The sequence below is a fragment of the Narcine bancroftii genome, chromosome 3 (genome assembly GCF_036971445.1).
Source record: "Narcine bancroftii isolate sNarBan1 chromosome 3, sNarBan1.hap1, whole genome shotgun sequence".
NCBI lineage: Eukaryota > Metazoa > Chordata > Chondrichthyes > Torpediniformes > Narcinidae > Narcine > Narcine bancroftii.
This window is the reverse complement of record NC_091471.1, coordinates 18057523-18071545: the sequence shown is the minus strand read 5'-3', so window position 1 is coordinate 18071545 and position 14023 is coordinate 18057523. Positions and strand designations below refer to the sequence as shown.

The 14023-nt window shown below is 43.6% G+C and overlaps 1 pseudogene; it reads left to right on the top strand.

The window, feature by feature from the left end:
• Positions 1 to 1092: 1092 nt before the first annotated feature.
• On the top strand, positions 1093 to 1192 carry LOC138759709 (U6 spliceosomal RNA; annotated as a pseudogene).
• Positions 1193 to 14023: the final 12831 nt, after the last annotated feature.

Sequence of the window (14023 nt, the reverse complement as noted above, 5' to 3'; positions counted from 1 at the left end):
GAGCTCCCTGAAACAGATTAATCAATATTTTATTATGTCTTAGAAATGAAAAATGTAATAAAAATAATGATTGAATCAAAGGAAAAATACTGACTTAAAAAAAAATGCTAGCGTGGTTTCTGACATTTTTTTTGCAGAAAGTGCATTGAAACTTCACTAGCCTCGTGCTTTACTTTCTGGGGTCCCTATATTTTTACAATTTTGGCATCCCCCTCAGGCTGTTGCCTGGGGTGGACCCCCCCCCCCACCCCCATCAATACCCTAGTACACAAAGATACATACAGATACAGGTCTCACTCACTACTGAACTGGAAAAGTAAAGGGGTATGTACGGAGACATGATTGTTGAGATAATTTGGAATCCTCGTCGCCACGGAGATAGTTTGGAATGGATGATAAAAAGATGGGTCAGAAAAAATATAATTATAATGTTAACCAAGGAAAACAACAGTTAAAATATGAGAAACAACAGAGAAACCTCAGAAGAACAAAAACACATTAAGAAAATATAAAGAACAAAGTGATTTTACTTGGAAGTTACCACAATTGTTCTCCACTGACAGTGTTGCCATGTCACATCTTTCACACCAACATAACGAGTTTATTTTTTCAAACCAACTTTTTAATTATTTCCCAAAATATTCCCATGCCCCACCTTGAGAATCTATGGACTAATACACGGGCACTAAGAATGAACAGCTTAAAAGACAAAAGACAGTGCAAAATGCAATTTGAAAAAAAAAATCACATTGTAGTCCTTAACTATGTAAAGTTCACTTTAATCAGGTAATTCCTGTAACTTACAAAATTTAAATTTAAATTCGAACTCCTGTCGCAGGCACGGTAACAGCATTGTGTTAACTGCTGTGCTAACTGTGCCAGAGTCATAATTAACCCTCCTCCACCAAGTTTGCAGATAAAGCCTTGCTAATATCTTCAATAATATACTCATAAAAATAAAGACTCTAACTAGGCAGGAATAGGGGCACACTTTTGGAGAGTCGCCCCAGAAGTGAGCGGCGTCGTCCGGCTCTTCATCCTGCGCGCCACCATGTTATTCAAATGCAACTTTATTGAAACTTTATTCAAACAGCTGCTCGCTTCAGCAGCCCATGTACTAAAAAATGGGAAGGATACAGAGAAGATTAGCGTAGCCCCTGCACAAGGCTGACACGCAGCGTTCCACACTTTTAAAAAAACAGCTGCTGCAAGCAGAGCACGACCGTGGCGTTCCGCTGGCTGAATGTTTGCTCCCATCTTCAACAAGAAGTTGGCTGTTGCTTCAGAGAACGTTTACTTTTACAATTTTGAACTTTCATTTGTTCTTATTTCTTTTATCTATTTATTTGTTTGCTCTCAATTTTTTTGATCGATGGTTGCTTGGAATTCCTGGTTGCTTGAATTCTGGATACCGGGAATTTTACCCAAAGAGCCATGGAGCTCAAGCATTGATCTCATTCAAAAATAGATCAATCACTAGTAATGCTTTAGGGCAATGAGAATAGGGCTGGAAAGTGATGCTGAGATAGAAGATTCTCCAAGTAGACAGTAGAGCATGCACAAAGGGTTTACTATCCGAGCATTGTACCTCGTTCTTATATTTGTGTACGCTCTTCGGAAAATCATGAGTGACCAGAGGAGGGGAAGAGAAGCCATTGCTTGTTTTCAAACCCCTCCTTGTTTCTCCATAGGCCCCTACGTCCCTGCGATATTTCTTTGCTTCTCTGAATACTGTCCGCCAGAACATTGCTGAGTTTCATCATGGTCACTGTGCCTTTTGCACGGCTGACAATGCCCAAGCTCTGAAACTCTCTTTATGTCTTACTCTTCTTTTTGGATGTTCTTTAAACTGTCACTTTCAGGCAGTCATTTGCTCATTTGATTGAGCCAGTGTTCTGTTTGATAAAGGAAATTAGGTGAAGTGTGATCATGAAATATCACTGGCAGGAAAAATTAAAGTATTGTATATAGAATTATGAGTGGCACAGACATGAGCAATGAAGACAGGTGTTTTCCACTGAGGTTCGGTGAGACAAGAATAGAGGCCACAGGTTAAGGTGCAAGATGTTTGAAAGGCACATTAGGAGGAACCTCTTACTCAGTGGTGAGAGTGTGGAATGAGCTGCCAGAGGAGATTGTGGATGCAGGTTCGATTTTGACATTTAAGAGAAGCTTGTATAGGTACAGGCTTGGAAGGGGCATGGAGGGCTATGGTCCAGGTGAAAGATGATAGAAGTAGTTTAAGGAAATACTTTGTCATGGGCTAGATGCACCAAAGAGGCTGTTGTTATGGGTTTTTTTAATTAAATTAAATTAGACATTCAGCACTGCAGCAGACTAATTCAGCCCTACAGGTCCATGCCATCCAAATTACACCTCATTAACCTACACCCTGGCATGTTTTCTGAAGGGTGGGAGGAAACCAGAGCCCCAGAGAAAACCCACAGGGACACGGGGAGAACGTACAAATTCCTTATAGACAGTGTGGGATTCAAACCCAGGTCCAGTACTGTAAAGGCGTTGCACTAACCGCTATGCGAACCGTGCCTCTAAGGTGAATCCCAATTACACTGGGGAAGAAAAAGAAAGGGTAGGCCCCCTTCAGGACCAGAAGGGTAATCTGTGCACAGAGGTGAGGAATGTGGGTGATTTCTCATTTGTATTCACCAAGGAGGTGAACCCAATGTAGGACTGGATGGTCAACCACGTCAAAGTGCTGACGGTTACCAGGGAAATTTTCTGCAGAGATATTTTAGACCTATAGTGTGGCAGAAAACAAGGGCAGGGGGTTGTGCAAAATAAAATGGCCAAGAATTGGGGCTGTGACTTTATTTTTTTTCATACTCTATGGAGGGAAAAAGGAGATTGAACATAGCAAAGACCATTTTCAAGAAAAGTTGAGAGTGAAGTTTCCGAGTGAAATGAAATGCTCTTAATTTCTTTTTTTTTCCCCAAGCAATCCATTCCTATCTTCAACACAGTGTAGCTCTGCTAAAATTAATTTCCTGCATTTCAATAAATCCTTCGGGAAAGAAATATCCTTCCCCCTTCCAAACTTTGCTGTTCCCCTTCCCTCATTTCACCTGTGACAATGAAGGAGCCCATTATTTCTGGGTGCTGAAGGATTGACTAAACGTATTCTTGTCAGTTATCATCTGGCGATTGCTGGAAATTTAGTATTGGAATGTTCCTCTTGCAGTTGTTGAGTTCATTGATCAGAATCAGAATCAGGATTTATTGTCATGAACAAATCATAAAATTCTGTGTTTTTGCGGCGGCCTCATTGTGCAAATGTACATATCATAACCATCTTACTAAAAATAAAATACTAATAACAGTAGGAGTGCACGAAAAGTCAGGCAGTGTCTTTGGTTCATTGATCGTTCAGGAATCTGATGGCAACAGGGAACAAGCTGTCCTTGTGCCGCTGAGTGCTCGTCGTTAGGCTTCTATACCTTTTCCCTGATGGTACAGAGTGAAGAGGGCATGGCCTGGATGCTGGGGGTCTTTGAGGATAGAGGCAGCATTTTTAAGACACTGCCTCATGTAGATGTCCTCGATGGAGTGAAGTTTGGTGCCTGTGATTTCGTAGTTAACAACCCTCTGGAGTTTATTCTTGTCCTGAGAGCCTCCATACCAGACAGTGATGCAACCGGCCAGAATGCTCTCCATGGTCCACCTGTAGAAGTTTTCAAGTCTTCGGTGACATACCGAATCTCCTCAAACACCTCACAAAGTCTAGCTGCTGGTGAGCCTTCTTCGTGATTGCATCGATATGAGGCTCCAGGACAGATCCTCAGAGACGTTGACACTCAGGAATTTGAAGTTCTTGACCCTCTCCACTACTGAGCCCTCGATAAGGACTGGGTCACGTTCCCCCGACTTTCTCCTGAAGTCGGCTATCGTCTCCTTGGTTTTGCTCAAGTTGAGCACAAGATTGTTGGCGTGACACCACTCAATGAGCTGAACGATCTCCCTCTTGTACACTTCCTCACTTTCATTTGTGATTCTGCCGACCACTGTGGTGTCATTGGCACATTTGTAGATAGCATTGGAATTGTGCCTGGCCACACAGTCAAGGGTGTATAATGAGTAGAGCAGTGGGCTAAGCACACATCCTTGGGGTCCGCCTGTATTGATAATCAGTGAGGAGGAGACGTTGTTTCCAATTCAAACTGACTGTGGTCTTCCGATGAGGAAATCAAGAATCCAGTTGCAGAGGCCTGGAGTTTGTAGCTTCTTGACCAGCAATGAGGGAATAATGGTGTTGAAAGCTGAGCTGCAGTGGATGAAGAGCAGCCATATGTATGAATTGCTGTTTTCGAGGTGATCCAGAGCTGAGAGTAGACCCAGCGATATTCCCAGTTCTATGCACTGTGGTTTAGACCATTACTGAGGCTGTTCACTGGGGTGGCACAGAGATACAATCCATTGTCATGCTTCATCCAGCAACTGACCCTGTTAGGGTTACTGGTGACTCCAGAACAAGGAGTTAAAGAGTCAGGAATATTTTTGCTCAGGTATTAAAGTTTAATTTTTTTAAAACTGCATTTACTGCATGGTAGAAACTGATTCTGGCCCCTTAAACCCATGCCGCCCAATTTCACACAAATTAACCTGCACACCCCATACGTTTTTCATGGGTGAGTGGAACCTGGAGCCCCTGGAGGAAACCCACGCAAACACAGGGAGAACATGCAAACTCCTTACAGACAGCACTGGATTCGAACCCGGGTTTTTGGTGCTGTAAAAGCGTTGCCCTAACCACTACACTGACTGTGCCATGAGGGAGGGGTGGCAGTGACACTCTTGGAAGGACCAAGAAATATGAAGTTCAAAACTATTGTCACGAGTACCAAGACAGAGGCTGTTTTGTGAGTAGAGCAGTTTGACATCTCATCCAGAGTACAAGTACCAAAGTGCAAATTTACTAAGACGGATTATTAAATTTTTTAAAATCAGTTGTTATGGAACAAAGACAGATGAATTTTACTATTTTACAGTTCATTCAGGAGTCTGATAAAAGCTGGGAAAATAACTGTCCTTGAATCTCATGCTTGTGAAACTTCTTCCTGGCGGGGTGTCAGGGATGTGAAGAGAGCAAGGCCAGAGTGGGATGAGTCCTTTACCATGTTAGCCATTCAGGATTTGTGTGAAGTCCTTTATGAAACTTTGGAAGGAGTGATAGGGTCGGTAAGGGTCGCTCGGGGGTGGGCTAGCCCTGCTGGTGAAACCATGCAGTAAACAATGAAGGATGTGAGGCCTAGGCTTTATTTCTTTTTAAAGAAGCAAATTCTCTGCTGCTCTCACTGAGACTGCTCTGAACGTTCAGGTAACCCAAGCCCTCTGCAGAATAAAAGACCTTGGGAAGTCAATAAATAGTTGTTTACTTAGCTGCCAACAAAAGTAAAGTGAGATCAAAACACGGAGGGAGGTGAGATTTTTTTTAAAAAGCACTGAGGGAGAGTCTTGTGTTCGTTGGGATAGGACGTGGCACTTTGATCTACTAAGCAGGTCAACAAACACCATAGATCACCAAGTCGTTAGCCTAGTGGAGCAGAATCTCTGTCCTGTTTGTAAAAACCTCAGCCATAAGCCTTTCACTCGCCTTCTCCTCCCACTTCCTCTCTTCAGGGGTCTTCAAAAGAAAAATCCCCTCCTGCATCACCGCTGTGGGACAAGAAGAAGGTTTGAATCTCGCCGTGCAATATGAGAGAAAGAATTTCCAAATATTTAACATGTTTATATAAAAAATATGGTGATCAGCATTTAATAAAATGCCAAACAATGTTTTTCAAGATTCAAGATTTTATTGCCTTGTAATAAAAGAGAAAATGTGATAGTAAACAAAATTTCCTTTAGGCAAACAAAGATTAGCTATCAGCCAAAGAAAGTTAGAGAAAAAGCACTGGATGTCCATGGATTCACGTCCAGCACTCCCGCAGCCTCTGCAACCAGAGACTTCAGTCCAAACTATCAACAGCCCAAGCTTCAGATCCAAACCTCTGACACAATCAGGAAGCCCTCAGTGCCCTCTCGCATCTCAGTTCCGATACCTGGTACTCCTTCAACCAGTCTTGAGCCAGTCTCCTGCACGCCGCAGCCTGGTGTGAGTCGCTAACAGCGGTCTGTTACTGTGCTGGACATCTAAATTTAAACTTGAAATTTTTAAAAATTAAACATGTACATTTAACTTTTATATAATTCATTCAGAAGATTTGAGAATACTGGTTTGGAGAGCATTTATTCCCATCCCTAATTTTCCCTCAACATACAGGTCCACTCGGACAGGTAAGTGACAGCCACCTAGCTGTGTCTCTCGGGGCACACCAGGTCTGACCACGTGAGGAGCAGAAACCCCTTCCATAAGCTCAGGCAGAGAGGTTATAAAAACAATTCATCAGAATGATTAATTGACACCATTGTCTGTTGCTGCAGAGAACTGAATTGAAGGACCATGACAGAGAAGATCACTGGGGTCTGTTCCCCACCCCCCCCCCCACCCCCATTTGATGTGATGTGATCTACTGGGATCGTTGTCTGAAGAGACCATGAAAAATCATTGAGGACCCTTCCGCCCTGCACTTTTCACAGTTTGTGTCAGGAAGGAGATACAGGAGGATCAGAGCCAACACCACCAGGTTGTGAGGAACAGCTTCTTCCCACAGGCAACAAGAATGTTGAGGACTAAAGGAACTGCTCGCACTAACTATCTAAGACGCTCATATGCACAAAACAATATTTATTTGTATTAATGAATACGTATTGTTTGTCTGTATGTGTGTTATGTCTGGCTCTGTGTGTCTACATGTTTTTCTCTAAGGACCAGAGAACATTCTTTCATACTTGAGCAATTAGATGGCAATAAACTTAAACTTGAACTTGAACTCGAACCATCCCGAGAAACACAACTGTCTCACCATATAGATACTCACTCGGTTCAGCATCTAGTTCTCCAACTGTGCTTCTCAAATTTCCTCCCGCTCAGAAGGTTCTGGTTATTCTACTTCCACCTGCATCCCAGTTCCTGCCTTCCCCACCACTCACCTGAACTTAGTCACCCTGCTCCATTTCACTCACCAGGTTCTTTGACCAGGCACCCTTGAAACTTGCCCTGTTTCTCATGCTCATTTGAAACTTACTGTGTTCATTGGAAAATGTCTCACACTACTGAGTAAAATCTTAATAAATACCTGGTTATATGAATTAATGTGTGTTGTTGGATAACATTTGACAATCTGGACAATCTGTCCAGTGTCACCAGGATTCACCAAAGGCCTGAATCAATGGTTTTACTGAACTACCTCTGTCCTTTTGGTCCCTCAATAGGATGAATCTCTTTTCCCAGAGAGTAGTGAATGTTTGGAATTCTCTAACCAGGGAAGTGGTTGAGGCTGCCTCATTAAACATATTTAAAATTCGGTTAGATAAATTTTTACATGATAGAGGAATTAGGGGATATGGGGAGAAGGCAGGTAGGTGGAGTTAGGTCATAAGTTAGTTCAGCCATGATCGTATTGAATGGCAGAGCAGGCTCGATGGGCCATTTTTGGCCTACTCCTGTTCCTACTTCCTATGTTCCTATGAATTCTCTTGGAGCCATCACGTTGATGCAATCACAAAGAAAGCTCGCCAGAGGCTATACTTTGTTAGGCGTCTGAGGAGATGTCACCAGAGACTCTTGTAAACTTCTACAGATGTACCGTGGAGAGCATTCTGACCGGTTCCATCATTGCCTTGTACGGAGGCGCCAACTCGCAGGACAAGAATAAACTCCAGAAGGTTGTTAACTCGGCCTACGACATCACAGGCACCAGACTTCACTGAATTGAGGAGATCTACATAAGAGCCTATCTTAAAAAAACAGCTTCTATCCTCAAAGACCCCCATCACCCAGGCCATGCCCTCTTCACTCTGCTACCAAAGGGGAAAAGGTACAGGAGCCTAAAGACGAGTGCTCAGCGGCACAAGGACAGCTTCTTCCCCACTGCCATCAGATCCCTGAATAATGAATAGTAAAACACTGTCTTACTTCTCATGCATTATTATGTATTTACTTATCTATTTATTTTATTCCTTACAATGATGTAGTAAGATAGTATAAAATGAATGTTTGCTCTGTGACGTTGCCGCAAAACACCAAATTTCATGACTTGTTCATGACAATAAATTCTGATTCTGAATCTGATGATTTGTTTCATTTCTGTCTTTAGTCTTGAAGTAGATTTAAATCCAATCTTCAGAGTCCGTCCTGACCCAAATATGTCCTGAACTTACAAGGCAAATGCATTTCCTTTCCTTCTTAATTGAAGGAAAATGATAAAAGTAATGTTAAAATGTTGTCATTTTTCTCTCTCTGTATTGCACAGTTTGTTTACATTTGTTATCCATTTACAGTTCTTTGTTTGTTTACATGTTTAGGCTGTGTACGGATTTTTTTGCGTTACCAATTGGTGGTAATTCTGCCATTCCCACAGAAAAAAGGTAATAGGTGATGTCATGTATGTTCTCGAACGATAAATATGAAATCTGAAATTTGAAAATGTCTCTGTGATGAAATGTGATTCACAATTGACAACCAAAGTCTCTCTTCCACCACCATAGCTGAAATCCTCATCATCTGGACTTCCTCCAACTCAGGGAGTGTGGCGCTGTCCAAGGTGCTATGTGTCAGATGAGGAGTCTGTATGTCAGCAAGGGTCTGTTTGTCCATCAAGAGGTGAATAAGATCCTGAGGTTCAATTTAAAGAGGTGCATTTAACCTCTGGTGTTCTGTCCATTATGTATTCATCCCTCTTTCCACACCCCAGCATGATCAGTCAAAGAGGACAGAGGTCTTTATTCCCTGGAGTGTAGAAGAATGAGGGGAGATTTGATAGAGGTATTTAAAATTATGAGGGGGATAGATAGAGTCAATGTAAATAGGCTTTTTTTCCAATGAGGGTAGGTGAGATACAAACCAGAGGACATGGGTTAAGAGTGTAACGGGAAAGGTTTAGGAGGGAACATCTTCACACAAAGTGTAGAGGGAGTATGGATGAGCTGCCAGCTGAGGTGGTGAATGTGGGCTCAATTTTAACATTTAAGAAGAATTTGGGAGCGTGGATGGGAGAGATGTAGGGGGCTATGGATTAGGTAAAGGTCAGTGGGACCAGGTAAAAAAATGATTTAGCACCCTTGGCAATGCATTGCAGGCACCACTATTCTCTGTGTAAAAAGCTTAACCCTGAGGTCGCCCCACCCCCAAATATTCCACCCCTCACCTCGTAGAGATGTCCTCTGGTGTTTAGTCCTCTCACACCAGGAAAAAGTGCTTGCTGTCTTCCCTCTCTATGCTTCTCATAGTGTTGTAGACCTCTATTAAGTCACTCCTTATCCTTCTTCTCTCCTTGCTTCATAAGACACATTCTCCAATCCAGGCATCATCCTCGTAAATCTCCCTCTCTGTAGCTTCCACATTCTTTCTGTGATGAGGTGACCAGAACCAAACACAATATTCCAGAGTTTTATAGAGATGCAACATTTCCCCACAACTCTTGAACTCAATCCCCCAAATAAAGATGAACAGCATATCACAAGCCTTCTTTATTACCCTATCAATCTGCGTGGCAACCATGAGAGAGCTTTGGATTTGAATCCCAAGATCCCTCTGTTCTTCCACACTATTCAGAATTCTGTCATTAACCATGTACTCTGCTTTCAAGTTTGACCTTCCAAAATGCATCACCTCATACTTATCTGAACTGAACTCCATTTTCCACTTTGATGCACACGTTGCATCCTGTTTATATCCCTGCCGTAACCTAAAACAGCCTTCTACACTATCCCCCACATCTAATCCTTCATGTCATCTAAACCATCCCTCTACTTCTTCGTCCAGGTCATTTATAAAAATCACAAAGAGCTTGGGTCCCAGAACAAATCCCTGCACAACTCCACTAGTCACTGTACCCCAGGCAGAATCAATTCCATCTACTACTACCCTCTGCTACTCTGCTTTCTTTAAGCAAGCCAATTCTGAATCCATACAGCCAAGGTTCCAAGGATCCCAGACCTCACAACCTCTGAATGAGTAGACCATGAAGTACCTTGTCAAAACCCTTGCTAAAATCCATATAAACCATATCTACTGGTCTGCCTGCATCAATTTCTTTTGTTACTTTCTCAAACACTGAATTTGATTCATGAAGCATGATCTAATTCCTCACAAAGTCATGCTAACTATTCCTGAGTAGACTGTACTTCTCTACATGCTCAGAAATCTTGCCCCTAAGAATCCTCTCCAACAATTTTCCCACCACTGATGCAAGATTCACTAACTTATAATTCCAAGAAATTAGCTGTCTCACCTCTCTGTTCAACCACAGTTCCCTTAAAAGACTATTTTTTCCCCCTGTCTCAGTGGGACAGACCTACAGAGAACCTCACACCAGGAGTACCTAGACATACTCCGCAAGTTACTCTTTTCAATTCCTGCCTAATCCCATTGTAATAAAAGATCTTCCCCAATGATCACTTTACCACTTGATCCACTATTAATTATGGTCCATTGCTGTGCAAAAGCTTAAAGAGTTGTGGTCACAATCACCTGAAATGCTCCCCACCGAGAGGTCTGAAATCTGAAGGCTGAATGACCAAGGACCTGCTCACACTAACCATCCAAGACTCTCATTTTCATGAAACAAATATTTATTTATTCATTTATATAGATGAATACTTGTCCTGCAAACATATTGTTTGTCTGTATGTGTGTTAGGTCTGGTTGTATGTCTGTGTGTTGTGCACCGAGGACCAGAGAAAGCTATTTCGTAGGGTTGCACTTGTGCAATCAGATGGCAATAAACTTGGCTTGATAATGGGTATGGGGAACATTCCTGAGATCACAACCCTGGAGGTCCTGTCCTCCAACGTAATGCTAACTCCCTGAATTCCCTTTCCAGGATCTCATCACTCTTTCTACCCATGTCATTGGTCCCTACATGGACCATAATATCTGGCTGTTCATCCTCCCTCTTGAGAATTTTGTGAACTCGATTCGAGATATCCCACAACCTGGCACCAGGGAGGCAACATGGCATCTGGGATTCTTGATTTCTTCTACAGAATCTCTTATCTGTTCCACTCACTTTCAAATTCCCTGTCACTACAGCTCGCCTCTTCTCCTTATTCCCTTTTGTAGTCACAATGCCACACTCTGTGCCACTGACTTGACCGCCATGGCTTGTCCCTGTGGGGAACAACCACAGGGGAACCTGCAGTGACTGCCTGTTCTCTTTCCCTCGTCCTGCCTCCTGGTACGGTTGCATCCCTGTAACTCCTGTCTATCAACCCGTTAGCCTTGGGTTCATCAACTCCAGCCCCACATTTCCCTAACATGCAGGGTTGGTGCCAAGGGTTTGGGGGGCATTCACAGGCATCACCCCTCAAGTGAGATGTTGTGTCCCCATATGCTCGCAGCCATTGCTCGCTGTCAGACCCGCCCCATCCCCACCTGCATCTCTAGCATGTGTCAAGAGTCACTAACACCCAGCTTGATACATCCTGCTGACTCTCTGAACAATAAAAGCAGTGCTTTCAGCTGCTACATTGGAGGGAGAGAGGAGGTTGATGTACCAGCATCCACTAGCACCTCCCCATCCCCTCTCCTGCTGAGTAAATTTACGAGTGTTGGACTGTTCCCCCCCCCCCCCCACCCCTCCCGGTTAACCTAATGCCCCTCTGTAACATTCATTGTTAACGCAGTTTGTAAAGATCTGCAGCTGGATGCACTTCTAACAGATTACGTCGTCAGGGATACTGTTGGCTTCCATGAAGACCCACATTCTGAAGGACCATTCCCATGCCCTGGCTGCCATTCACACTCAATATGAAATAGAGAGAAAGAAATAAAAAAACCTGCCCTTAGAGTACCTGTGCCTTCTTGCTGACCCTTGTTGTTCCTCAATAGGGTTGTCCTTGTCTCAGCTCTGCATCACTAACTCAGTCTTTGCTCACTGGAGCCTCTTTAGGCAAAGCCTCAACTCCTATATAACAATATAACAACTACAGCACAGAAACAGGACAGTTTGGCCCTTCTAGTCCATGTCGAACACTTTCTCCTACCTAGTCCCAATGACCTGCACCCACCCCATAACCTTCCATATCCCTCTCATCCATATACCCATCCAACTTTTTCTTAAATATTAAGATCAAGTCCATATCTACCATTTTGGTTGGAAGCTCATTCCACACTCCCACCACCTTCTGAGTGAGGAAGTTCTTCCTCATGTTTGCCCTATACTTTTCCCCTTCAATCTCAAACCAAGTCCTCTTGCTTGAATCTCCCCCACTCTCAATGTAAAAAAGTCTATTCACATTTATTCTATCTATCCCCTCATAATTTTAAATACCTCTATCAAATCACCCCTCAATCTCTAAGCTGCAGGGAGTAAAGTCCTAGCCTGTTTAACATTTCCCTGTAACTCAAACCCTGAAACCCAGGCAACATTCTCGTAAATCTTCTCTGCACTCTCTCCATTTTGTTGATGTTCTTCCTGTTATTCGGCAACCAAAACTGCACACAATATTCCAAATTTGGCCTTACACAAATTCAACACGTCATCCCAACTCCTGTATTCAATACTCTGATTTATGAAGGCCAACATACCAAAAGCTTTCTTCTCCACCCTATCTACATGTGAATACACTTACAGGGAATTGTGTACCAGAATATGGGAGAAGTGAGAAAGTATTGATGGATTATTGTTTCTCAGACTGGATGCCTGTGACTAGTGGTGTGCCTCAGGGATCGGTACTGGGACCATAGTTTTTTTGTCATCTATATCATTGATCTGGATGATAACGTGGTAAATTGGATATGCAAGTTTGCAGATGACACTAAGATTGGAGGCGTTGTGGACAATGAAGAAGGTTTTCAAACCTATAGAGGGATCTAGACAAGCTGGAAAAATGGGCTGTAAAAAGGCAGATGGAATTTAATGCAGACAAATGTAAGGTGTTGTATTTTGGAAGGACAAACCAAGAAAAGACATACATAGTGAATGGTAGGGCTCTGAGGAGTGCAGTAGAACAGAGGGACCAAAGAATACAGATACAAATACTTCGTGAAAGTGACGTGACAAGAGGATAAGATGGTAAATAGATCTTTTGGCATATTGGCCATCTTAAATCAAAGTATTAGGCCATTTCATGTCGGGCCTCCGCCTTGAGACCGGCTATGGAGCGGATGGAAAAATGGGAACTTACTTTTCAGATAGCAGCCCTAAAAGGTGGCTTCAGCGTCCCATTCTTATCCAGAGGTGCCTCGTAGTGCCCTCCGGATCTGACAGAGGTGGGGCGAGTGGTGTCATAGCACCACCTATCATAAATATGTGATAGAGCAATGGCCGTCTTCCCTACCCACAATCCCCCATGCAGATGAAACCATTCTATGGTTCCCAGAACAGTTCCAGCTTTGTGGAGGATTATGGGTAGGAAAGACGGCCATTGCTCTGCTATGTTTTGAGCCACAGAGAGCAGCCCCGAAGGTCAAAGCAACCTGGTGTGGCTGCCTCAGCCCGCACTGATCACCTCCTGACGGCTCCCACTGCCTGGCCGATCCCCACTGCCCCAACAGTCCACGTTTTCCCGCCAGTCCCCACTGACAGCTTCCGCTGCTCCAACAGTCCCCGCTGCCCCACCAGCCCCTGTTGACAGCCCCCGCTGCCCCGTGGCCCCCACTGCCCTGCCACCCCTGACTTGGAAGGAGAGGGGTGAGTGGGGGAGATGGGTCACGGGCTGACGGCATCATCAGCCCTCCCCTAAACAGCCACTTAGCGCGGCTGTACATTCAAATTGATCGGCGGAGGGCAGCACTGCGGAGAGAGGGGTTGGAATATGCAGCTTGGAGACCGCCTCCACACATTCAGAAAGGTAGGTGATTACATCTCAACCTTTGGGCCTATTGAGTACAGGGAGTTGAGATATTATGGAAAAGTTGTATAAGACATTGGTGAGACAAAATTTGGAGCCTTATGTGCAATTT